Here is a 27,531-nt window from a genome sequence, read left to right as displayed (position 1 = left end):
TTAATTAATTAATATTACAAAGATTCTTCTCCTTAATGTTTATAGTTTACAAGATTAAGTTCTCATGCTGGAATAGGGGTGGTTCATCTCTAACTGAAGTAAAGCTATAATGTATTTTAAGAGATTTTAATTTTTTCAACCAAGTCAGAAAACTTAAGTGTATTTACTATTTTATTTATCAAAGTTTTTTTTTTTTTTTTAAACATGGTTTAATGGTTTTGGGCCCAATAATTTATTTGGAGGAAGTGTGCCACTCTATTTTAGGGAGACATGGTCCAGAATTCAGTAAAAATTCTAATGACATTATACATATTTTTTCAATAACTTTAACAAAGATTCATTTGGGATATTATGCTTTCATAGTAACTATAGATAAATTATTTTTACAGAAATTATTTTTGATTGTATAATCAGTTTCAAATATTAAATATGTTTAGATATCAGAGCTAAAGATAGCACTTGAATCACACACTAAAAATCCTAAAAGTACCTAACTAGTCATTCAACTGATGCCATCTTCACCTTCTACTTTGGCTTTATTAATATACAATAAAAAAGTTTTTTTCTCCAATTCACAAATCATTTCCCAGTTTATAATACATTAGTACAAAGAAAGACAGCATGCCTTCTAGAGTCTCAGAAGAAATTATTATTAAAATTCAGATCATCACTTAAATACTTGAAGGCAAACGACTTCTAATATTTTACCAATGCTCCTGTTGAAAACTTTTTCTGTCAATATTTCATTCATAAATGGGTAGGTACATTTAGTTCAGAAATTTCTCATCAAGTGATTAATTTTAGTAAGTTGTGACTTCCATTCCCTAATACTTCTTATCCAAGAATAAACAGACTGAGGCTCTTTTGCACTTGTCCTCACAGTACTTTAGATAGTTAAATAGTGGTGGGGCACCTGGTTGGCTCAATGGGTTTCTGATTTTGGCTCAGGTCGTGATCTCAGGGTCGTGAGATAGAGCCCCATGTCAGACTCTGTGCTGACAGTGCAGCGCCTGCTTGGGATTCTCTCTCTACCCCTTCCCTGTTCACTCTCTCTCTTCTCTCTCTCGAAATAAATAAGCATTTTTTTTTTAAAAAAGAGAGTTGAATAGTGGTTATAAAATTTGCTAGGGTGGCGCCAGGGAATATTGTTTGTGTAGTGGTTAAAAGCACAGATTTTAGAGACAGACTGCCAGGGTTAGAGTCCTGACAACATGACTCCAGCTGTGGAGCCTTGGACTTAACTTTACTATGCCTCAGTTTCCTTATCTGTCAAATGGGATTAACATTAATATCTACTTCATAGGGCTGTTGTGAGGATTAAATGAGATAAATGTGTGATGCACTTAAATGTGACTGGCACATAATGAGGACTATGGAAGTATTGAGTGCTATTGTGATAACAATGATCTCATCATATCAACTAGAAGGACTTTTTCCTACAAAATAATTACTACACCATAGGGATAATAAAATGTCTTTATTTACAAGTGTATGCATCCACACACACAACAGCTGTCCAACTAAGAATAAATGGCTCTTTCCAAATGCTCCAGTTAATACTTGTTACTTATTCATCTTGACTCCATTAAAATTTACAATCATTAAACCTTCACATAGGTAGCATTCACCGTATTTCAAATACATACACTTGTATTTCAAATGCAAATTTCAAATACCTTGACTGTATTTCAAACATAGTAATCCAGACTGGTATTGGTGAAAGAACAGGCAAATAGACCAATAGAACAGAATAGACAGTCCAGAAATAGAGATGTATAAATATAGTCAACTGATCTTTGACAAAAGAGCAAAGGCAATACAATGGAGAAAAAAAATAGTCTTTTCAACCAATAGTGCTGGAACAACTGGACATCCACTTGCAAAGGAATGAATCTAGACACAGACCTTAAACCTTTTACAAGAATTAACTCAAAATGGATCACAGACCTAAGTGTAAGTTAGAGCCCCGTCTCGGGCTCTGCACTGACAGCGTGGAGCCTGCTTGGGATTCTCTCTCGCGCTCTCTGCCCCTCCCTCCCTCTCTCTGTTTCTCTCTCAAAATACATAATTTTTTTTTTTTTTAATGGGCCAGGGGTGCCTAGGTGGCTCAGTCAGGTAAGCATCTGGCTCTTGACCTTGGCTCAAGACATGATCTCAGAGTTAGTAAGTATGAACCCCCTATGGAGCTCTGCACTGTTAGCACTTAGGATTCTCTCTCTCCCTCTCTCTCTGCTCCTCCCCGGCGGCTTGTGCTCCCTCTCTCTCTCTCTCTCTCTCCTTCCCTCTCAAAATAAATAAACATTAACAAAATTTTTTTGAAAGGGGGCATCTGGGTGGCTCAGTTGGTTAAACGTCCAACTTCGGTTTAGGTCATGATCTCACATTCATGGCTTTGAGCCCCAAGTCAGGCTCTGTGCTGACAGTTCAGAGCCTGGAGCCTGTTTCAGATTCTGTGTCTCCCTCTCTCTCTGCCCCTTCCCCACTCATGCTCTGTCTCTCAAAAATAAATAAACATTGAAAAAAATTTTCCATAAAAAAAATTTAAAAAAAGAAAAATGGGCCAAAAAACCTTAAAAGAAACCTCACTAAAGGAGACTAGCAGATGGCAAATAAGCATATGAAAAGATGCTCCATATCAAAAGTCATCAGTGAAGTGAAAATAAACAAAGACATCACAACACACCTAGAAGAATGGCCAAAATTCAGAACACTGGCAACACCAAATGTTGGCAAAGATATAGAGTAATAGGAATTCTCATTCATTGTTGGTAGTACTGCAAAATAATAGTACACTCTAGAAGATAATTTGACGGTTTCTTAAAAAACAAAATATACACTTATTCAATCCTGCAATCATGCTCCTTGGTATTTACTCAAAGAAACCCAAAACCTAGATCTACCCAAAAACCTGCACATGGATGTCTATAGAAGCCTTATTTGTAATTGCCCAAACTTGGAAGCAGCCAAGATGTCTTCCAGTGGGTGAATGTGATAAACTGGTCATTCAGACAATGGAATATTGTTAAGCACTAAAAAGAAATGAGCTACCAAGCCATGAAAAGACACTGGAGGAACCGTAAGTGCATATTACTAAATGAAAGAAACCAGCCTGAAAAGGCTATATATGACATTCTGGAAAAGGCAAAACTATGGACACAGTAAAAAAATCAGTGATTGGCAGGAGTTAGTGGAAAGGGAAGGATAAATAGGTAAAGTACAGAGCATTTTTAGGGCAGTGAAACTACTCTGTATGATACTGAAATGGTGGGCACATGTCATTTTACATTTGTCCAAAATCATAGAATATACAACACCAAAAGTGAGCCCTAATGTAAATTATGAACTCTGGGTAATAGTGATTTATCACTAGAAGTTCACCAGTTGTAAATAAATATTCCATCTAGTGGGAGATGTTGATGATGGGGGAGGGGGAATTGTGCATATGTGGAGGTTTATGGGAAATCTCTGTACCTTCCACTCAATTTTGCTGTGAACCTCAAACTGCTCTAAAAAAATAAAATCTACTTAAATATTTTTTTAAAAAATGGAAAAAAGTGCAATGTTTATATTCTTAAAAATGTTTGTTTTTTTTTAAGTCATCTCTACACCCAGCATGGTGCTTGAACTCACAAACCAGAGATCAAGAGTCAAGCACGCTCTACTGACTAAACCAGGCAGGTGCCCCTTAAAATATGTATCTTTGATTTTAGGGCCAGAAGATCTTTCCAGTTTTAGTTTCTGTCAATGCCTCATATACCTCAATCATACTAATTTGGAAGTTGCCAAATTGAATCTTCAATTTCTGTTAGTGGACTAGCATAAGGGGGGCTACAAATGTCTAAAGAATAAAGACCTAAGAATTTAAATGCTTTCTAACCTCAGCTCTGTCACTTAGTAAGTGAGTTATTTAGGCAAATCATTTAATTTCTCTGAATTCCTAAGTCACAAAGGTTATTGTGAGAATTAGATAATACACATTGGGAAGCACTAAAATGTATGTGATGACATATCCATATAAACTGTTTTCATTAGTTTAAACTATACAAACCATTTTGCTACCACTTGGAGATCTTCCTTTATTCAGGAAGTTTTACTTGTTATAAAGTATGAAAATAACTAGAGTCACCTCCACAGGACTCAGGCATCCTCTAAGGTCATGCCCTTTACCATGTTCCCTTTTCAGACTTTTCTTTCTGAATTTTAGTTTCTTAGTGTCAAAAACAGTAACTGTTCTATGTCTTCCCTATAATAACATGTATACAATATAGTTTATCAAAACACTTCCATGTGCTTTCTCATCTGTTTTCCATATATGCATACACATCTGATATTAAAACTAGTGATAAGATTTCAAAGAGCTTTTCTCTAGCTAGCAAATAGTTATGATATTTATTCTTAAAATTAGAGTAGACATTGTTCTAATATTAACATACACTTAAAGAGTACTGTGTCTGTTCTATTACTTGCTCTGCTTTTAGATATCTATCTAAATAATTTCATATAATCAAACTACTGACCATGTAGTAATTGGATACATATTTAACCTTTACATGTTATATTTTCCTAAAATGCCTTTAAACCTGAGAATTCTTGTTGAAATTATCATTTATTTCTTACAGCAAATTGCTTTATTGTAAATTTGGAACTCAGATGCTAAATTTTCATTTCTGTGAAAAGATTTCAGACTTTGAACATAAGTTACAATCCCTAAAAATTTTATCATGGCTACAAATGCAAATTTATCTTTAGGGAAAAAGATAGAAAAATACTGAAGACATTCATTTCTTGCTCCATCTAGGCTATAAGACAGAATAATAAGCTTAAGGCAAATGTCTTTAAGACATTACACCCGTCGGGGCGCCTGGGTGGCGCAGTTGGTTGAGCGTCCAACTTCAGCCAGGTCGCGATCTCGCGGTCCGTGAGTTCGAGCCACGCGTCAGGCTCTGGGCTGATGACTCGGAGCCTGGAGCCTGTTTCCGATTCTGTGTCTCCCCTTCTCTCTGCCCCTCCCCGTTCATGCTCTGTCTCTCTCTGTCCCAAAAAATAAATAAAAAACGTTGAAAAAAAAATTAAAAAAAAAAAAAAAAAGACATTACACCCTATTTAAATTGCTCTAGAAATCCTACTTTTTTCCTGACTATAAAATGTCCTTCCTTAGGTAATTACAGTAATTTGGACTCGTATTTGGAATTAGGCAGTCAATAGCATTTGAGTGCACATTTTATAGTATTTGATGAATACTCTAAAACTTGTTTTATTTTTTTCAACATTTATTTATTTTTGGGACAGAGAGAGACAGAGCATGAACGGGGGAGGGGCAGAAAGAGAGGGAGACACAGAATCGGAAACAGGCTCCAGGCTCTGAGCCATCAGCCCAGAGCCTGACGCGGGGCTTGAACCCACGGACCGCGAGATTGTGACCTGGCTGAAGTCGGACGCTCAACCGACTGCGCCACCCAGGCGCCCCTCTAAAACTTGTTTTAAAAGATGGATGTTATTATAGTGAACATTCTCCATAAATAAAGTATCTCATTCGCAAATATTTACTGAGTGCTTACTATGTGCTATAAACTAGATAGAGAACATCCTTGCTTTCATTCAATTCATATTCTAGTGAGAGAAGAAAACCAAGAAACAAGTTAATAAAGAAGTGATTTAATTTCAGATAGTTTGAAGTGCTTTAAAGAAAATTTTTCAATGTTACTAAGACAGGGATTAATGGAGAAACGTTACTTTAGCCAGGATGGTCAGGAAAGACTTCTGTTCAGCTACGTTTTAAGAATTATACCAAAAATTTGGCACTAAGGTAGGTACAGGAAAAGGATCAAGTCTCGTCATTATACTTTTGTTTTTAATGTTTGTTTTTGAGAGAGAGAGAGAGAGAGAGAGAGAACAAGTCAGGGAGGGGCAGAGAGAGAGAAAAGGGATCAGAGGCTCCAAAGCGGGCTCTGTACTGACAGCACAGAGCCCTATATGGGGCTCGAACTCACAAACTGTGAGATCATGACCTGAGCCAAAGTCTGACCTCAACTGACTGAACGACCCAGGCACCCCTAGGTATACTTTTAAAAAGGTATAATGCTTTCAGAAAAGCAAATGGAATGGTAAAGAGCTCTTAATGACCTCTTTGATTCTATTATCAAGAGATGTATTCAGCTCTCTTCACCTTTTCCATTTATTCACTTTCCCCATGTATAATCTGTACATATCCCTTCAAACCTACAGCTAACAATCAAGTTTAATAGTTTGATACAAATAGAGTAAACAATTAGTAGCTTCAAATAAGTGTGTTATGTAACTGTTATAGTACTTAAGGGACCATTAAGCCATGAGGAAAGATCATGAAACTTGGAATAAGAGCAGTGGTTCTAATATTCTTAGCTTCATTACCTAGTATCTATGTGAAGTTCTCAAAAAATGACTATTTCTCCGAGACTCAATTCCCTTATTCCATAAAATGGATAACATCATCTATCTCATTAGATTAACATAAAGAGTAAGAAAATATGTGGAAGGGCTTTACAAAAGTAAAATACTATGCAAATGTTAATTATATACTCCTCTTGAGCTGGAATGGTGGGTATGGAAAATGTCTATAAAAGAAAACTATGAGCAGTGTCTTGAAAGATTGATAGAATTTAGAAAGAAAGAGGGGCACAGGGAAGGTTTTCTGTTTGGATCAAGAACACAAAGCCCAGACAAAAAGAGCATAAAATGTATGTGATACAGCAAAAAGACTGGTCAGGTTAAAGCATAGGATTTAGGAAGGCTCACTTTAGGAAGATGACCGAAGTTATGGTCAGATTGTTGAGAGTTTTGAATGTCATTTTTTTTTTTTACTTAATGATAGCTTTCATGTTCTTCAAAAAGTGACTAGGGCGCCTGGGTGGTTCAGTCAGTTAAGCATCTGCCTCTTGGGCTCAGGTCATAATCTCATGGTTTGTGAGATCTGGGCAAGCCCCGTATCAGGCTTTGCGCTGACAGCATGGAACCTGCTTGGGATTCTCACTCTCCCTCTCTCTCTGCCCCCCCAGCTTGTGCTCTCTCTCAAAATAAATAAATAAACTTAAAAAAAAAAGTGCTAATTTATTAAGTCTTTGAAACAAAGTTTATTTTTTTAAACAATATGACCAATGTGGGGCTTGAATTCATGACCCCAAGATCAAGAATCGCACCCTACCAAATGAGCCATCCAACTGCCCTAAAACAAACTTAAAAAAAAAAAAATTGATATTTGACATCTCTTAAGTGTCAATTTACTTTGAAGCTAATGAAATTACTTTCTTGGTTCTCTTAGCGTGCAGTGTTATTAACAAAGTTTCATTAATATTTGTAAGGTTCAAGAACACCAGTAAAAGATGTCAAACAAACCTAAAAAGGTAACAAGAGCTTTATCAATCATAATTCTTCCTGGACTACTTACTATCTGTACCGCCAGAATTTCCCAGCACTTTATCACTATAGTTATATTAGAATTCCCAATGATTTCAAGTTTTATACTGTGTCATTGCTTTATTTTACAATACTTTTCCTTCAGGAAGCACTATAATAGAATACACACACTCTATTTTATTCTACATTTTATTGATTTAATGGTCTTTACAAAAGAAATGATTTACAACAAAATTTTGAAAATTTCAAAATATGGTGGTACCTGGCTGGCTCAGTCCACAGGGCATGTGACTCTTGATCTCAGGGTTGTGAGTTTAAGCACCACATTGGGTATAGAGATTACTCAAAAATAAAATCATTGGGGGGCACCTGGGTGGCTAAGTTGGTTGGGCATCTGACTTTGGCTCAGGTCATGATCTCATGGTTCGTGAGTTTGAGCCCCACGTCAAGCTCTGTGCTGACAGCTCAGAGCCTGAAAGCTGTTTCAGAATCTGTATCTCCCCCTTTCTGCTTATCCCTTGCTCGTGATCTGCCTCTCTCTCTCTCAAAAATAAATTAAAAAAAAAAAATTGGAGGGCACCTGGTTGCCACATTGGTTAAGCATCCAACTTTGGCTCAAGTCATGATCTCATGGTTCGTGGGTTTGAGTCCCACATCGGGCTCTCTCCTTCAATGCGGAGCCTGCTTCAGACCCTTTGTCCCCTTTCTCTCTGTTGCCCCTCTCCAGCACTCTCTCTCTCTCTCTCTCAAAAATAAACATTAAAAAAAAAAAACTTAAGGGGTGCCTGGGTGGCTCAGTCGGTTAAGCGTCTGACTTCGGCTCAGGTCATGATTTCGCAGTCCGTGAGTTCGAGCCCTGAGTCGGGCTCTGTGCTGACTTCTCAGAGCCTGGAGCCTGTTTCATATTCTGTGTCTCCCTCTCTCTCTACCCCTCCCCCGTTCATGCTCTCTCTCTGTCTCAAAAATAAATAAACGTTAAAAAAAATTTAAATTAAATTTAAAATACATGCCTTCAAAATAATAAGATAGCATGAAACTGCTTTAAGAGGTTTATAAAAATTGGGGCACCTGGGTGGCTCAGTTGGTTGAGTGTCTGACTCTTGATTTTGGCTCAGGTCATGATTTCATGCTTCATGGGACTGAGCCCAGCATGGGGCTCTGTGCTGACAGCACAAAGCCTGCATGGTATCTCTTATTCTCTCCCCTCTCTCTCTATCCCACTCCCCTGTTTACACTCATGTTCTCTCTCTCTCAAAATATATAAACTTTTTTTTTTAAGTTTATAAAAATTACTAGAGTTATCTGAATCAGAAGTATTTTGTTTTTTAAATAATAATTTCTGGGTGCCTGGGTGGTTCAGTTGGTTAAGCATTGACTCTTGAAGTCATGAGTTCAAGCCCCATGTTGGGTTCTGCACTAGGCACGGGGTCTACTTAAAAAAAAAAAAAAAAAAAAAAAAAAAAAAAAAGATATATACCATGGAATACTACTTGGCAATGAGAAAGAATGAAATATGGCCTTTTGTAGCAATGTGGATGGAACTGGAGGGTATTATGCTAAGTGAAATAAGTCAGGCAGAGAAAGACAGATACCATATGTTTTCACTCATATGTGGATCCTGAGAAACTTAACAGAAGACCAGGGGGGAGGGGAAGGGGAAGGAAAAAGTTACAGAGAGGGAAGGAGGCAAACCATAAGACTCTTAAATACTGAGAACAAACTGAGGGTTGATGGGGGGTGGGGGAGAGGGGAAAGTGGATAATGGGCATTGAGGAGGGCACCTGTTGGGATGAGCACTGGGTGTTGTATGGAAACCAATTTGACAATAAATTATTAAAAAAAAAAAAAAAGCTGAAGGCATCCTAATGTATACTTGAGATAAATCTATCCCACCCATAGAGGGCATTTGCAATATATTTAATAACCCATCCTTATCTTTAATTCCCCAAAGAATGGTGACCATTTTGTTTCTATAACCAACATTAAATGAAAAACTAAAACTGTTAAAAAAAAAAAAATAGAGGTGCCTAGATGGCTCAGTTGGTTGAGTGTCTGACTCTTGACTCCTGATTTCGGCTCAGGTCATGATCCCAGGGTTGTGGGTTTGAGCCCCATGTCAGGCCCTGTGCTGAGCATGGAGCTTGCTTAAGATTCTCTCTTCCCTCTCCCCAACTCGCACTCTCTCTCTCTCTAAAAAAAAATAATAATAACTTCCTGGAAGGCCTGGCTGGCTCAGTTGGAAGAGCATGCAACTCTCGATCTCAGGGTTGTGAGTTCGAATCACACATTGGTGTAGAGATTATTTAAATAAATAAACAAACAAACAAATAAACAAATAAATGTTTTTTTTTTCCTTTTTTGGGGAATATAGAACTGATTTTATTCTGTGATGGCATTAAAGTGTATCCTAGGGGTGCATGGCTGGCTCAGTTGGTGGAATAACAATCATTGGGGTTGTGAGTCCAAGCCCCAAGTTGTGCATGGGGCCTTCAAAAAAAAAAAAAAAAAAAAAAAGGACCTTCTCCTCACAAGGCTTTCCTTATTAAAAAAATAAAAAGTATCCTAATAAAATAGCCCAGTAACAACTTGCCCTTCTTTCTTACCCTCTTTGATAAGAAGTCATTGAAAAGCTTTACTAGAGGACTAGTGAACATAAAGTGAGCTAATCCCATACTTTCCTAGCAGTTTGGAATCAGTTAGAAGTATTCTCTACATTACTTGCCAATATTGAATCAGAGAACCAAAAAACTATAGAATTCTAGGTCATTTTAATTGGACCTTGTAAATTGATATTTGATTATAACACTTTGACTATGTTTAAAGATCATATCAGCGTGTTTGGGTGGTTAGTCGGTTGGCCATCCAACTCTTGATTTTGGCTCAGGTCATGATCTCACAGTCATGGGATTGAGCCCCATGTGGGGCTCTGCACGGACAAGGTAGTGCCTGCTTGGAATTCTCTCTCCCCTTCTCTCTACCCCTCCTAATCCACATGCTCACAAGCTCTCTCTCTCTCACAAAAAATAAATAAACATTAAAAAAAAAGATCATATCATCTATAGCAATACTATCCAACAGAAATATAAAGTGAGCTACACATGCAAGCCACATATGTAACGTAAGCATTTCTAGAATCCACATTTTAAAAAAAGTGAAAAGTGAAATTAATTTTAATAATGTATTTTATTTAACCCAGTAAATCCAAGATATTGTCATTACAACATGTAATCAATATAAAAATAATAAGATCTTTCACATTCTTTTTTTTGGTTATTACGTCTTCAGAATTTAGTGTTAATTTTACACTTACTCAATTCAGATAGCCACATTTCAAGCCCTTAGCTTCATGTGGCTAGTGGCCACTGTATTAGCCAGTGTAGATTCAGAGGTTCCTACTAATGACCAGTGCTATGATCCAATATTGTAGAAACCTCAACCTGTGAACTTAAGTATATCACATACACATATCCCTCACAGATGCACATTTAGGGGAAATAAAATCTTAACAGATACACTCTAAAGAAAAGTCCATTATAACTTATAATGTTCAAATTTGTGAAGATTTACTATCTTAAGAAGAGGTAAATAAGTGAAGTGATAGACGTGTGGATTAACTAAAGGGGAAGGAATCCTTTTACGTTGTAGACATATATCAAATTATCACAGTGTGCACTCTAAATATGTTACAATTTTGTCAATTTAATTTTAATGTAGAAAAATAGTATTCCATTTTTTTTTAAATGGACATCAGGCTTGAACTCACAAACTGTGAGATTATGGCCTGAGCTGAAGTTGGACGCTTAGCCAACTGAGTAACCCAGGCACCCCAATAGTATTCCATTTTTTTATCTTAAAAAAATTTTTTTTAATGTTTATTTACTTTTGACAGAGAGAGAGAGAGAGAGAGAGAGAGAGAGAGAGAGCAGGGGAGGGGAAGAAAGAGGGGGACAGAGGATCTGAAGTGAGCTCTGCACTGACAGCAGCAAGCCCAATGCAGGGCTTGAACTCACAAATCATGAGATCATGACCTTACCGGAAGTTGGATGCTCCACCAACTGAGCCACCCAGGTGCTCCCATTTTTTATCTTTAAATAAAACATACTTGTATTTTTTTTTAATACTTTACATTTAGAATGAAATAGTGGGAATGGCTCTATTTACACATGCTTACTCAGTGTATACTTTCACAATGCTGAAAGTAAAAGCCACAGTAGGAAATGAGGAATTTATGTGATTTTTCACTTTATTCTTTTCTAAAGTTTCTCCTTTCATAAGAAGTCAAAGAAGGCATCAGAATCCCTTGAAAAACTTAATTGGCTAGAGAAAGGGTAGTAGTCTGTAGCTACAGTGAAACCAACAGTTCCTCAGAATAAGACAACTAGCACAAATTAAAAAAAATGTCTGTAGCACAGAGGAGAGACAGGAAAGATTACAGGCTATTTCACTGAACTGTCAGAATCTTAGCCAAGACTGCAATAAACTGATTATCTAGCAAGTTTGTTTGTTTAGCTCTCCCAATGTTTAAAACTCAAATGATTTCATTTAAATCAGTACCTAATCCAAACTATCAAATATCTTCAAAATATGTTGCATCCATTAGGTCATAATTAAACCACTGCTACTATGATTCGACTATGATTCAAAGACTTTATTTGCAACCTGCCAAATATTAATTAGGAAATGTATAAAATAAGCCAACATATTATATAGTATTCAACACTACTATAAAATTAGGCCATGGACTGCCTAATTCCAAATAAAATGAGCCCAAACTACTGTAACTGCTTAAAAAGAACAACTGAAGTTTAAATGGATAGGCTTTAACATTTGGCTATTTAATATTTTAAAATGAAGTCTTTTCATTAAACTAAATCAGGAAGTCAAGGCAACAGTTATTGAGGCTCTCCTGTATTATATGCCATGAAGTATAAAACAGTAGAAGGCAGGATCCCTGCCCTTGGGAGTTTACAATACAAATATATAAAATAGTACCTTTCACTATATGGTGGCAGAGTTGGGGGGTTGCAGCAAGACTATGGCCCACAAAACCTAAAAATGTAAATGTTTCACCTTTAACAAAAACATTTGCCAACCCTTGCTTTATACAAATTATTCTTGACTAGAGGGAGAAAGAAGTCTAAATATGCACTAGAGTAAAATTTTATTATATCTAGCAAACTTTTAAAAACCTAGTTTTGGGGTGCCTGGGTGGCTCAGTCAGTTAAGTGTCCAACTCTTGCATTCAGCTCAGGTTATGATCTCATGGTTTATGGGTTCAAGCCCCACATCGGGCTCCATGCTGACAGTGCAGAGCCTGCTTGGATTCTGTCTCTGTCCATCCCTGCCTTACGCTCCCTCTCTCCAAAATAAATAAACTTAAAAAAATAAGATAAAAAACTGTAGTTTTCACTATAAACACAGCACTCACTATAAAACATCAGCCTGGCTGATGGTAAAATAAAACTTGTATGTATTAATTCTCAACCAGGGCATATCTGCTAAGGGGAATATATTTGAATATTTAGGGTGGTAAGTAAGCTATTTGTTTAGCAAAAAGGGGGAATATGTTTTAAAAGGTTGACAAAGACTTTAATCATACCTCTATACTGTCCAGCTTAATCATCTTCAACTAACCCATCCCTCCTGGCCATAAATGACTTTGGCTATTTGCCAAAGTCAAATTTACCCACAAAGTAGTCGATTCTCATTATTTGCCATAGTTATGTTCTATAAAGTTGTCATGGATGCTGAATTAGTGAATGCTAATTAACAATAATACTAATTAGTGAATACAAGTGAAATGGCAGGGTTAAGTCAGGTCATCAATACATAACCTTGTTTTATGTGTTTCTGTTTAGACACCTCATTTAATGTACCATTGAACTCATGGCCAATAGTACTATAACTTGGGCCTGCATGAAGTTTTTCTAACACATGTATTCTCTCTCACCTCACAGCCTTCTTGTGCCTAGGAACACTAGACAGCAATTCAGCCGTATGCTGAAACATTACTTTAAACAGTAAAATCACCAACAAAAAGCATAAAATGCAAAAATGCACTAACTAGATCACAAAAACTTGTTTATGAGAGCTAAAATAAGTTGTAAGCACTGCCTTGCTAGACCTCAACTGGGAACATAGGATTTATGTGTATCCATATCGATATCTATATCTACATCTATATAGATATAGATATTGATATAGATATGTATAATATATATATAGATATAGATAGATATCTATAGATATAGATATATAGATATGTATAATGTATATACACTTTTTCTTTCCTGGTCTGCCTGTGCATATGTCTGCAAATGACCAGGAAAGCATCTCAAATGCTGATTTCAGAGTTACAAATACATTTTAGAGAGGGCAAATATGAAAGTACAGAATTGGTGAATAATGAAGGATCAACTGTATGATACACTACTACTGATAATCTTCTAAATTAATGATGATCAGTTAATAAACTGTTTTTGAGCAAAAGCAACATTAAGTCCAGTCACCCAAAGTAATGTCTCTGAAGTAATATTTCATTATAAAGGAATATAAAGGAAAACACTGTGGGTGTATTCCATTCTTCCCCCTCTGCACGGAGCTTACTACTGCTTTGAGACTCAGCCTCTAGTTGGGCAAATCTGAGCCCCAGCTTGATTAGGTTCTCCTGAGCTCCAGTTCCCATATTTTCCCCAGTATCTCCACTCTATCACTTATCACAATGATATAACCACCTCTTTGCTTATGCCTTACCCACACAGTTGTAACTTTTTTCCCTACAACTTTTTTTTCTAGTATAAAGCCATATTTATAATATATTGCTATTCAATTAACTTTTACTGAGTAAATAATTATGAAATGAGAAATTACAAGGATGCAAAGTATAATGACTATAGTATACAATCACAAGTGGGTGAATTTAAGTAATAAAAAAGTAAAATGTGTGCAGTTTGCCAACAAACTGTATTTGGGGGGTTGGAAGGATTTTAGATTGCCCTGTTTCTAGACTGAAGAAAGGTGTGCTCAGTTGGACTACTAATGAAAGTATAGAATATACGAAGAGTACATTTGAAGGGAAAAATGAGTTCCACCTAGAATATGCCTACCACCCTATTAATGACCCACTCATCTAGGTTACTTCCATACTTGGTAATTTTATTGCTTGCTAAGACTGCATTTGTAACTACTATATGTTGTAACAACTCCTTTCTCTAGCTAACTCCCCAACTACAATGTAAGATCATATAGGAAAGGTTTATTTAAATTAAAAAAAAAAAATTTTAATGTTTATTTTTGAGACAGACCACAGACTGCGAGCAGGGGAGGGGCAGAGAGAGAGGGAGACACAGAATCTGAAGTAGGCTCCAGGCTCTGAGCTGTCATCACAGAATCCCGATGCGGGGCTCGAACTCACGAACTGTGAGATCATGATCAGAGCTGAAGTCGGATGCTTAATCAACTGAGCCACCGAGGCACCCTGGTTTATTTAATTTTTGACTACTAAAAACCTAGTACAACAATATTTAATTGAATTGAATGTGGATGAAGATGTCCAGAAGAAAGTTGGATATTCTGAACTGGGGGCTAGGGAAAAAAAAGTCTTATGAGATACCACCTCACACCTGTCAGAATGGCTAACATTAACAACTCTGGCAACAACAGATGTTGGGGAGGATGCAGAGAAAGAGGATCTCTTTTGCACTGCTGGTGGGAATGCAACTGGTGCAGCCACTCTGGAAAACAGTATGGAGGTTCCTCAAACAATTAAAAATAGAACTACCCTACAACCCAGCAATTACACTACTAGGTATTTATCCAAAGGATACAGGTATGCTGTTTCAAAGGGACACATGCACCCCAAAGTTTATAGCAGCACTATCAACAATAGCCGAAATATGGAAAGAGGCCAAATGTCCGTCGATGGATGAATGGATAAAGATGTGGAATACACACACACACACACACACACACACACACACACACACACACACAATGGAGTATTACTCAGCAATCAAAAAGAATGAAATCTTGCCATTTGCAACTATGTGGATGGAACTAGAGGGTATTATGCTAAGCGAAATTAGTCAGAGAAAGACATATCATATGACTTCACTCATATGAGGACTTTAAGATACAAAACAGATGAACATAAGGGAAAGGAAGCAAAAATAATATGAAAACAGGGAGGGGGACAAAACATAAGACACTCTTAAATAAGGAGAACAAACAGAGGGTTACTGTAGGGGTTATGGGAGGGGGAATGGGCTAAATGGGTAAAGGGGCATTAAGGAAACCAGTCCTGAAATCCCTGTTGCACTATATGATGCTGGGGGAGAGGGGTGCCTGGGTGGCTCAGTTGGTTAAGTATCTGACCTTGGCTCAGGTCATGATCTCATGGTTCATGAGTTTGAGCCCTGTGTCAGACTCTGTGCTGCCAGCTCAGAGCCTAGAGCCTGGAGCCTGCTTCGGATTCTATGTCTCCCTCTCTCTCTACCTCTCCCCTACTCACACTCTGTGTCTCTCTCTCAATAATAAACATTAAAAAAGAAAAAGAAAAAAGCCACATAAAAAAAAGGAAAAAGAAAAAAATTTTTAAAAAAATCTATAAAGAACTCCCCAAACTCCACACCTGAAAAACAAATAATCCAGTGAAGAAATGGGCAGAAAACATGAAGAGATACTTTTCCAAAGAAGACATCCAGATGGCCAACAGACACATGAAATGATGCTCAACATCACTCATTATCGGGGAAATACAAATCAAAGCCACACTGATATACCATCTCACACTGGTCAGAGTGGCTAAAATGAACAAATCAGGAGACTATAGATGCTGGTGAGGATGGGGAGAAATGGGAACCCTCTTGCACTGTTGGTGGGAATGCAAACTGGTGCAGCCACTCTGGAAAAATGTGGAGGTTCCTTAAAAAATTAAAAATAGAACTACCCTATGACCCAGCAATAGCATGCTAGGCATTTATCCAAGGGATACAGGAGTGCTGATGCATAGGGGCACATGTACCCCAATGTTTATAGCAGTGGTTTCAACAATAGCCAAGTTATGGAAGGAGCCTAAATGTCCATCAACTGATGAATGGATAAAGATGGGGTTTATATATATGATGGAATACCACTTGGCAATGAGAAAGAATGAAATCCTGCCATTTGAAGCAACATGTATGGAACTGGAGGTTACCATATGGTAAGTGAAATAAGTCAGTCAGAGACAGATACCATATGTTTTCACTCATATGTAGATCTTGAGAAATTTAACAGAAGACCATGGGGGAAGGGAAGGGGGGGAAAATTACAGAGAGGGAGGGAGGCAAACCATAAGAGACTCTTCAATACAGAGAACAAACTGAGGGTTAATGGAGGGTGGAGGAGAGGGGAAAGTGGGTGATGGGCATTGAGGAGGGCACTTGTTGGGATGAGCACTGGGTGTTGTATGGAAGCCAATTTGACAATAAATTATATTAAAAACAAAAAGGAAAAAAGTTTTAGCTGGAAATAAAGCTTTAGGAAAGATTATAACAGAAGTAGTATTTTAAAATGTAAAAGAGGAAATTTTTTTTTTTTTTTAAAGAGACAGAGAGAGGGTAGGAGGGAAAGACAGAATCTTAAGCAGGCTCCAATCCCAGCGCAGAGCCTGATGCAGGGCTTGATCTCACAAACTATAAGATCATGACCTGAGCTAAAATCAAGAGTTGATCACTTAACTGAGTCACCCAGGCACCCCAAGAGGAATAATTTTTGGAAGAATCAAAGAGCTTTAGGATGCCCAGCATTTAAGGGGTACATCACTCAAAGGGAGACAATGAAAACCACTGAGAAGGAACAGAGACTAACCAGGTAAGAATGGAATGGCAGATACTACTGCTTATGAACCAAATAGCCATTCTTATCTTCTTTCTGGCTTAACAGATATCCAAATTCTCCCAAAATAATGAACTCAAGGAAGGTGGGAGCTTCCCCAGGCCTGGGGAATGACTCATGGTTAGCTTAAATCAATCATAGTAATCACATTTCCTTTTGCCAATGATTGGTGTAGGGGTGGCCAATGACATGGAAGGGAAATGCTCTGGGGAACTTTAGGCAGACTGTCCTCCTTATAAATACCTACTCAGGAGAAACCCTAGTACTGCCTTTCTGCTTCTGGATAATGAAAGCATGCTTGTTGCCTTACAACCCTGAAAGTAAACATCTGTGACACAGTGAGAATGGTAGAGGGTAAAGAGCAAGAGCCTGGGTTCTGGACACTGTTGTTACATCTTTGAATCAATCCTGAAACCATCCATCATTGGACTTACTGTTAGAGAGATTCTGTTACTTGGAGCTGAAAGCATCATGATACCATTGGTGTCCCAAAACCAAAAGGAGGAGTGTTTGTTTTTTTTAATTTTCTTAATCTTTATTTTTGAGAGAGAGAGTACAAGTGGAAGAGGAAGAGAGAGAGAGGGAGACACAGAATCCGAAGCAGGCTCCAGGCTCTGAGCTGTCAGCACAGAGCCCGATGTGGGGCTCAAACTCATGAACTGTGAGATCATGACCTGAGCTGAAGTCGGATGCTTAACCAACTGAGCGATCCAGGTGCCCTGGTTTATTTAATTTTTGACTCCCAAACACCTAGAACAACAATATTTAACCAAATTGAATGTGGATGAAGACGTCCAGAAGAAAGTTGTAATATTCTGAACTGGGGACTAGTTGATGACCTGAGCCGAAGTCAGATGCTTAACCAACTGAGCCACCCAGGAGCCCCAAGGAGGAGTGTTTCATGAAGGATATAGGAAAGTCAAAAGTAATAAAATACCCACAAGAGAATGATTTTGGTTTCAAGAGTTATAGGTATTCATGGTAAGCATTCAAAAAAGCACTATGTGCAAGCCCTACTCTAAAAACTTAACACAAAGAATCCCGTTTAATCTCTTACAACAATCCTATGAGGGAAGCAGATGGAATTGTAGTCAGTGAAAAGCAAAAGCCAGCAACCAGTGGATTGAACAAGACGGAATAGTAAATTTAAACACTTCTAGGAAATCATCTGAAGAAAAGAGAGAATTATATATATAAGGGAAGGAATAAAGGAGGTTTGAAGATGGTCAAGAAAGGAAGAAAACAACAGAGAGGAAAATGAAATATATAAAAATACAACACATAAGAAATGATTGCTTAGGTAAGGTTCAGAGAAGATAGGAAGGTTTGGTACCAAGAGTACAAGTAGATAAAATTTGAACAAAATGAGAAATGGGCTCTGAGATGAAGAGAAAATAAATAAGGACAAATTTATAAATTTGAAGGCAAGAAGACTGACTAGGAAGACCAAGAAGTTCATACACGATATCAATGTTCTTTTTAAAAGAATGTAAGTTTATTTATTTTTGAGAGAGAGCACACGTGAGCATGCACACGTTGGGGAGGGGCAGTGAGAGGAAGAGAGAGAGACAGAGAGAATCCTAAGTAGGTTCCTTGCTCTCAGCACAGAGCCCAAGGCGGGGTTCAAACTAACGAACCATGAGATCATGACCTGAGCTGAAACCAAGAATTGGATGCTTACCTGACTGAGCCACCCAGGCGTCCCTAAAAATTTTTTTAAAAAGAACATCCACTACTAAAGAGTTGAGGAAAAAAATGGGCATTTGATAAGAATGGTGGTGGTCTGAAATAGCAGTTATGGGAAATAGAAAGGCAAATAATCAGGAACAAGTAAAATATTACTAAATTGGACCCAGTCAAAACCAAGAAATCATGATGAATGGACATTTATTTCTTTACAAACATTTTAAATTTAAAAAAACATTTTAAGTTTAAGAGAGAGAGAGAGCATGAGTGGGGATGGGGTAGAAAAGAGGGAAAGAACCAAGAGTCAGACGCTCAACCAAATGAGCCACCCATGCACCCATCTTTACAAACATTTTAAGGACCTTCCATATGCCAAGGTATCTTTCTAGGTACTTGGGGATACAGTATGAACAAAAATCCCTGCCTCATGTATTTCACATTCTAATGGGGGAGATATACAGATTTTTTTAATTAAAAATATTTTTAAAATACTACTTACTATATGGAGTAGTATTCCTATGGTGGTAGGAATCAAGAAAAATGAGGAAAAGGAAAATAAGGGAACTAAAATTTTATATTGGGTGGCCAAAAATGGCCTCACAGAGAAAATGACATTTGTACTATGACAGAGTGAAAGCTATGTATATTTGTGGGGGTTGAACATACCATGTAGAGGGAAAAATCAAGTACAAGAGTCTGGAGGTGAGGGAATGCCAAGCATCTTCAAGATGTAGCTGTGTCAGAATGATGGGGTGGGGATGTGGTCAGAGAAATAATAAGTGGCTAGATGGTGTAGAGCCTTGTAGGCCACTAAACACTTTGGCTCATATTGAAGGAAGATAAGTCATTGGAGCGTTTTATGCAGAATGACATGATTGCTTTGGCCTCTGTGTTAAGAGTGAGAAAGGATGGTGGGCAATGATGGAAGACCAATAAGATTATATTGCAGTAATTCAGATGGCTTGGACTATAATGTAGCAGTGAAGGTGTTATTTATTTTAAAGATGGAGTCAATAGGACTTCCTGATGAATCAGATGTGGGATATGAGAGAAATCAATAATGACAACAAGGTTTTTCAGCCTCAGCAAACTGAAAGAACACAATTGCTATTGACTAATATAGGAAGATAGGAGAGCAGAGGGTTGGGGAATTGGGGAGGTCAATATAGGACATATTAAGTTTAAGATGCCTATTAAACTTACAAATGGTAGTATCTAATTGGCAGTTGGATATAGGAGTCTAGTATTCAAAGAAGCAGTCCAGATGGAAGATAAATCACTGGGAGTAGAGGTAACCTTAAAACCTCGAGGCTAGAGATTATACTAGAGTGAATACAGACAGAAAAAAAGACCCAAGGACAGAGTCCTAAGATTCACAAATGCAGTAGTAATAACTATTACTACGAAGATGGGGCCTCTCACTTATCCCCAGGAGATGAATCTTAATTATTCAAAACCGAGCATGTTACTTGCTAGAGTAAGCCTGTGATTCAGCTTTGGTCAGCACAAGGTTAGTCCGATTGGTGTCCGTGGGAAGGGAGTAGTAGAAAAGTTTCCTTGCTTTTAAAGACAAAAAACTTTCTTCCACTTTATAGTTATGAGTGCATAACACTGGGAACCATGGTAACATTTATGCAATCATCTGGAGCATTAAGACACATGCTGAGGATGGCAGAGGGCAAAGATGAAAAAACAATGGGTATATCATATATTGCTGAGCTGCTAAATCAACTAGCCCTAGAGCCACTTAATGCCTGGATTTTTTGGCTATTATTTAATATCGGTTTTCATTACTTATGGGAAATAGTATCTGGTTACAATCTCATTTTTAATTTTTTTTAGAGAAATGATTTTGTTTATTTATTTTGAGAGAGAGGGAAAGAGAGAGCACATACAGGGCAGAGAAAGAGGAAGAGAGAGAATCCCATGCAGAGCCTGATGAGGCTTGAACTCACGACCTGTGAGATCATGACCTGAGTTGAAGTAAGATGCTTAAATGACTGAGCCACTCAGGCGCCCCTCATTTTTAATATTCATAGCAATGCTTAGGGTATCAAAAACAAACGGAAACTCAGGGGGCACCTGGTTGGCTCAGTGGGTAGAGCATGTGACTCTTGATCTTGGGATCATGAGTTTGAGTCATACATTGGGCACAGAGTTTAATTTAAAAACATTTAAGGGGCACCTGGGTGGCTCAGTTGGTTAAGCGTCTGACTGTTGATTTTGGCTCAGGTCATGACATAACGGTGCATGAGTTTGAGCCTTGCATAGGGTTCTGTGTTGACAGTGCAGAGCCTGCTTGGGATTCTCTCAATCCCTCTCTGCCCCTCCCTAAGGAGCATGTGTGCACGTGCACGCACACATACATGCTCTCAAAATAAATAAACTTAAAAAAGAAAGTTTAGGGGTGTCTGGGTGGCTCAGTCAAACATCTGACTTCAGCTCAAGTCATGATCTCACAGTCTGTAAGTTTGAGCCACGTGTCGGGCTCTGTGCTGACAGCTTGGAGCCTGGAGCCTGCTTCGGATTCTATGTCTCCCCTGCTCCCTCTCTCTCTGCCCCTCCCCCGCTCATGCTCTGTCTCAAAAATAAACATTTTTTTAAATTTTTTAAAAAAAGAAAGTTTAGGGACACATGGGTGGCACAGTTGGTTAAGCATCTGACTTTCGCTCAGGCCATGATCTCATGGTTCATGGCTTTGAGCCCCATGTCAGGCTTTGTGCTGACGACTCGGAGCCTGGTGCCTGCTTCAGATTCTGTGTCTCCCTCTCTCTGCCACTCCCCAACTCTCTCTCAAAAATGAATGAACATTAAAAAAAAATTTTTTTTAAGAAAAAATTTAGGGCGCCTGGGTGGCTCAGTCTGTTAAGCATCCAACCTTTGGTTTCAGCTCAGGGCATGATCTCAGTTCATGAGTTTGAACCCCACATGGAGTTCTGCACTGATGGTGTGGAGCCTGCTTAGGATTCTCTCTTTCTCTCCACTTCCTGCACTCTCATTCTCAAACTAAATAATGAAACCTAAAAAAAATTACTAATATTAAAAAGAAAGTTTAATAAAAATAAAAACAGATTTAAAAACAAGCAGAAACTCAAAAAAGGTTAAACTTGGAAAGGTTAAATAACTTCACACCTAGGTAACAAATGGTGAATTGAAGCTCAACTAACTCCAATATGTATTTTATTTAAAAAAAATTTTTTTAACGTTTATTTATTTTTGAGACAGAGAGAGACAGAGCATGAACGGGGGAGGGGTAGAGAGGGAGACACAGAATATGAAACAGGCTCCAGGCTCTGAGCTGTCTGCACAGAGCCTGATGCGGGCCTCGAACTCACGGACCGCGAGATCATGACCTGAGCCGAAGTCGGCCGCTTAACTGACTGAGCCACCCAGGCGCCCTCCAATATGTATTTTAAATGATTAAAAGTCATGGATTTAGGGGTGCCTGGGTGACTCATTTGATTAAGCATCTAACTTGATTTCGGCTCAGATCATGATCTCATGGTTTGTGGGTTCAATCCCCTGTTGGGCTCCATGTAGACAGTGCAGAGGTTGCTTAGGATTCTCTCTCCTGTCTCTCCCCTACTCATGCTCTCTCAAAATAAATATTTAAACTTAAAAAAAAAAAGAGTTGTAGATTTAGGGGTGCCCGGTGGCTCAGTCAGTTGAGTGCTCGACTCTTGATTTAGACTCAGGTCATGATCCCAGGGTCATGGGATCAAGCCCTGCATTGGGCTCTGTGCTGAGGATGGAGTCTGCTTGAGATTCTTTCTCTCTCTGCCCCTCACCCCCACTTGTGCACACTCTCTAAAATTAAAAAAAAAAAAAAAAAAGAGTTGTGGATTTAAAGAGTAGACACGACTGACAGAAAAGGGGAATGAGAGTTCGGAATTCTTGAAGTGACTGGCAAACTGAAGCCAGGAAGTAATAGAGATTGAAAGAAAAGGGAAATATGAAAAGACTAGAACTTTGGTGAATATGGAGTTTCTGGCCAGCATAGTCAGAAGTACTCAGTAGTATCTGATTTAAGATGAAGTTCCCTGAATGTGACCTGGCTAGCAACTGAGGCCTTTACTCAGGGTTGCAAACAGAACACGAATGAGAATCAGGATGACAATAACTGGCAATTATGTGATTATTTCAAGTAATTTTACATACACTCAGAAGTAAATGTTTAATGAATGAATGATCTGATCATTAAACTTCTTCCATTCCAACTCTTCACCCCATTGTTTAATAAACTACAGATTATTCTTAGGATTTTATTTTTAAGTAATCTCTACACCCAGTGTGGGGCATGAATTTACAACTTTGAGATCAAGAGTCCAAACTCTCCACAGACTGAGCCAGCCAGGGGCTCCAGATTATTCTTTTTTAGACTGATGCAAAGAACTGTCTGAAAACAAAGATGGAGTCTTTGTAGTGATTCATGGTTTCCTTCAACATTCACTTGCTAGAATAAGCTTCCTGAGGGTAAGCATATTTATCTGTTTTGTTCACTAAGGTATCTCCAGCACCAAGAACAATGCCCAGCATTTTTCCTGAATTGAATAAGTAAGTACCTATGGATGACAGGTATTATTTTAATCACAAAGGTAAATAAAACAATTCCTACACTTAAGGAGTTTACCATTTTAAAGGCTCTAAGCAAAAATCTCTTGGTCTTCACTTATATCAAATACATCATCATTAAAGAGCAAGGTTGTTAAGAATCCAAGTATTTATTACTTGTCCTGGATAAAAGAAATGTATTGTAGTTTTCATGTTTTTAAATTTAAAAAATAAACTATTATCCTATCTTGAAAAGTTAGTACTTGTATCATTAGGCACTACAATTAGATGACCTGTTATAAGTAATGATTATGGTAAATCACAAAAAATAATTTCAGATGCTTCTAAAAATTTTAATTCCTTCTTTTCATTATCAAGTCCTTTCAAATATATTTAACAAAAACGAAGTGAGAATATCAGTTAATATGAAGCAACATAAAAGAACAAACAGAATCAGAAGGCAAATTCCAAAGAGATCACTGGCTATAAATAGAGACATGGAAATGTCAGGAGAGAGAAGCAAAGTTCCACTAAAAAACAACAACAAAACTGTATGCCAAGTGGGCTTTACATCTCAAACCCACCCATTTTCAGTTAGGGATTTCTTTGGCAAAGATCCTCTTTCTTTCAATAATCTATCTCAAAATGTAAATATTATGAGTAAAGGTAGATGTCCTCATTACAAATATCAAGATGTTTTTGGTTCTGCAAAGATTCTTCTTCCCTTTGTATTTAAGAAGCAGAAAACCTTCAACTGAAACTTAACCCAATCATTGCTGCTTCATAGAGTTTGTTGATGAAATAAAGAGCGCTGGATTAGGAATCTAGTCTTGGCTCTGCCATTAATCTTGTCACTTTGTGTATGGCTCTCAAGCAATCTGGGTCCCAATTTCCTCCACCATAAAATGAAAGAAACAGACTAGATGATCTTCAAGGTCTTTTCAAGTCTGCAAGTCTAAGAAAAGTTGAGTGAGGGTACACTTCCATGCTATAGCCTCAAAGGCCCCCAACATTCATAACCACATATTCAACAATTTGTTTAATTCTAGTTTTGCAGGAAAATGGTTAATATGGTAACAATTCAACTTGATATTAAGATTTTATCAACATAAAAGCACCAAACCATACTGGGTAAACCAAAGAGTAAGATCTAGTCCTTGACCAGCCCTCTTTTACACAGACAGAAAAGCAGAGAACAAGATCTCGGTGTTTAGAACATTTACTAGTCTAGCTGGGGAAACAAAATTTAAGCTAAATTCCACATTTATTAAATACTTTTTGCATAATAGGGCAGTTTTCATTCTGATAAGCAGAATAATCAACTATGATGTTTATTAAAAAAAAGAAAGAAATGTAGATTTCCTGAAACATTTTTCACTAGGTCCAGGTGGGGCCCAACTATCTACATTAAAAAAAAAACAAACACCCCAGATGATGTAGGGTGTTTCTCAAACATACCTTTGTTTTAAGAAACACTGCCCTAGGGGCGCCTGGGTGGCGCAGTCGGTTGAGCGTCCGACTTCAGCCAGGTCATGATCTCGCGGTCCGTGAGTTCGAGCCCCGCCGTCAGGCTCTGGGCTGATGGCTCAGAGCCTGGAGCCTGTTTCCGATTCTGTGTCTCCCTCTCTCTCTGCCCCTCCCCCGTTCATGCTCTGTCTCTCTCTGTCCCAAAAATAAATAAACGTTGAAAAAAAAAAATTTTTAAAAAAAAGAAACACTGCCCTAGCCTCGATCAACAAAAAAATAGGGTTCAAAAATAGAAAATGCTTTTAGACCTTGAGTTCTCTAGAAAACTAGAGAAAAAGCTAGAGGACAAACTGTAAGGCATCAAAAATAAGCAAGTCTAATGGAACATGTAGGCTTCAGTTATATTTCAGTGGTTCTCAAGTGTGGGCTGCGCTTTAAGGATCAACTTAAGAAGTTGTCACACATAGAGATAATAGACCAATTAAATCAGTCTCTGGGAGTAGGGGTTGGGGCTCAGCTTAAACATGTTTAGAAAAGCTCCCCTGTAACCAATACACTTAATTAAGTAAAAGATCAATGGAATTGGTTAGTCAGGTTAAGGTTCATGAAAAAAGATGATTTTTAATTTTCATTTTTATTTGGCTAAAGTTTTAATGGAAAAAGATAAATGTAACAAGTGAAAGGAACTGATGTATAAATATATGATCTAAGTAGGGAAGGAAAAAAACATGTTTTGGCCACAAGATAAAGGGAGAATAAGAACAGTAAATGTGAATTTATTTTAGACATTTTGGTTTTGAAGCAACATGCAAGATGAGTCTTGGAGGTTGCTGCAGACACAGATTTGGAAGTACATTTAGGGAATAGGTAGAGGACCAATTCAAAGTAAATTATGAAAACTTATATCACACTATTTAACTGTACTGTAATTAAAATAAAATTTAAAAAAAGCTTCATAGGTCAAAAAAAGAAACCATATATATTATACATTATGCAGTTTTATTATATATTATATTCTGCAGTATTATATACCAGCTTTGTTATAAGTTATTGGAATGCATGCTATAGAATTAACTAAAATCACTCAGGAACTGGGTGGTAAAGGCCAGTTTTTTGAGACAGATGCTGTCAGGAGTACCAAATTTCAATCTAGAATTATCCCTAAAGTAAGGGGAAGCTGGGAGTATTATGGCTCATCAGCAAGGGCAGTCAGCTCTACATTTTTTTCACTAAATATGGATATTCAATTTCTTATATATTTTATGATGCTGTGCTAGATCTCCTATGATCCTGGTCAAGGGACAGATCCTGCTTACACACTGGCTGCCAAAAGATGTGAGCAACTAGCCAAACACTATCTATATTCAAAGAAGTCCTTTGTATGATACAGTTAAGGATGGTCCTTCTCTCATAAAACTTGAAGAATCCTGTAAAGTTGGGAATGGTACTTTAGCAAGCCCCTCCCTCTTCCCCCATACAGTATATGCCTTTCCCCTTCACTGAAGGAGGTCTTAAAGAGCAAAGAAAATTTATATTATTTTCACAAAGAACCTTTGTCTCAAACACTAATTGTTCTAAAAGATTGAACTATGAAGAATTTTATCCTCAATTCTCAGAAGACTCTGATTTTTAAAACTCTTGGTATGCTTCTTTTGGGAGGGGGGCTAGTTTGTGGAGGAATCCAATATGCAGACAAAGAGTAAAAACACTATCATAGATGCTGTGTGGTAATACAGGGAAAAAATTAAAATTAAGCAATCCTATTCTTGTCTTGAAGATGCTTACAATCTAGTTAGTGGTGTGAATTACAAAACAAACCCCCCCTGTAAAATTTCTTTGAAAAATAACACTAATTATACCAAATATATATGTATGTATACACATACATCATACACACACACACACCATAAAGCACTATAGTTTATTTAGGAGAGGGAGGGAGGGAGAAAGAAAACACCGGCGGTGGGGGGGGGGGGGGGGGAGGGGCAGAGGGCAGAGAGAGAAGGGGACAGAGGATCCTAAGCAGGCTCTGTGCTGACAGCAGAGAGACTGATTGCTTAAACTCACGAACCATGAGATCATGACCTAAGCTAAAGTCAGATGCTTAACCGACTGAGCCACCCAGGCACCCATAAAGCACCATATATACTTTAGTAAGGGATATTACTAATCCATCCAATGCAATTAACAATACAGAAAAGCAAGCTTGTATCATGTTATACATACATGGGTTCTTTGATTTTGTAACATTTTTATTACCTTACATTAAGATCTGCCTTCCCATGAAGAACTTCAGCATATGTCTTAATAGAAACAAATGCAAATACATATTTTTAAAATCCAAGTGAGAAATACTAAATTGTGAACCATACCATAGAAATTACAAAGACATATATCCCATTACTTGACTTTGAATAGATTCTTCCATTCTTTCAACTCAGACTGCCTGGGTTCAAATCACTAACACTAACATGTGACCGTGAGCAAGGTGGTTAACTTACCTGTACTGCAACAAAATGGAGATTTTAATAGCATCTCATAGAGCCGTATGAGAATGAA

General features: G+C 37.7%; 1 protein-coding gene across 3 annotated transcripts in view; it reads right to left on the bottom strand.

Annotated features, from left to right (window-relative positions):
- The window catches only part of DNAJB4 (DnaJ heat shock protein family (Hsp40) member B4), a 48,686-nt gene that overhangs the window by 15,349 nt on the left and 5,806 nt on the right, over positions 1 to 27,531 (bottom strand). The gene's annotated exons all lie outside the window — the stretch shown is intronic.

This window comes from Lynx canadensis, chromosome C1 (genome assembly GCF_007474595.2).
Source record: "Lynx canadensis isolate LIC74 chromosome C1, mLynCan4.pri.v2, whole genome shotgun sequence".
Classification (NCBI taxonomy): Eukaryota; Metazoa; Chordata; class Mammalia; order Carnivora; family Felidae; genus Lynx; species Lynx canadensis.
Note: the sequence above shows the minus strand (reverse complement) of the source record. Positions and strands in the feature narration are given on the sequence as shown.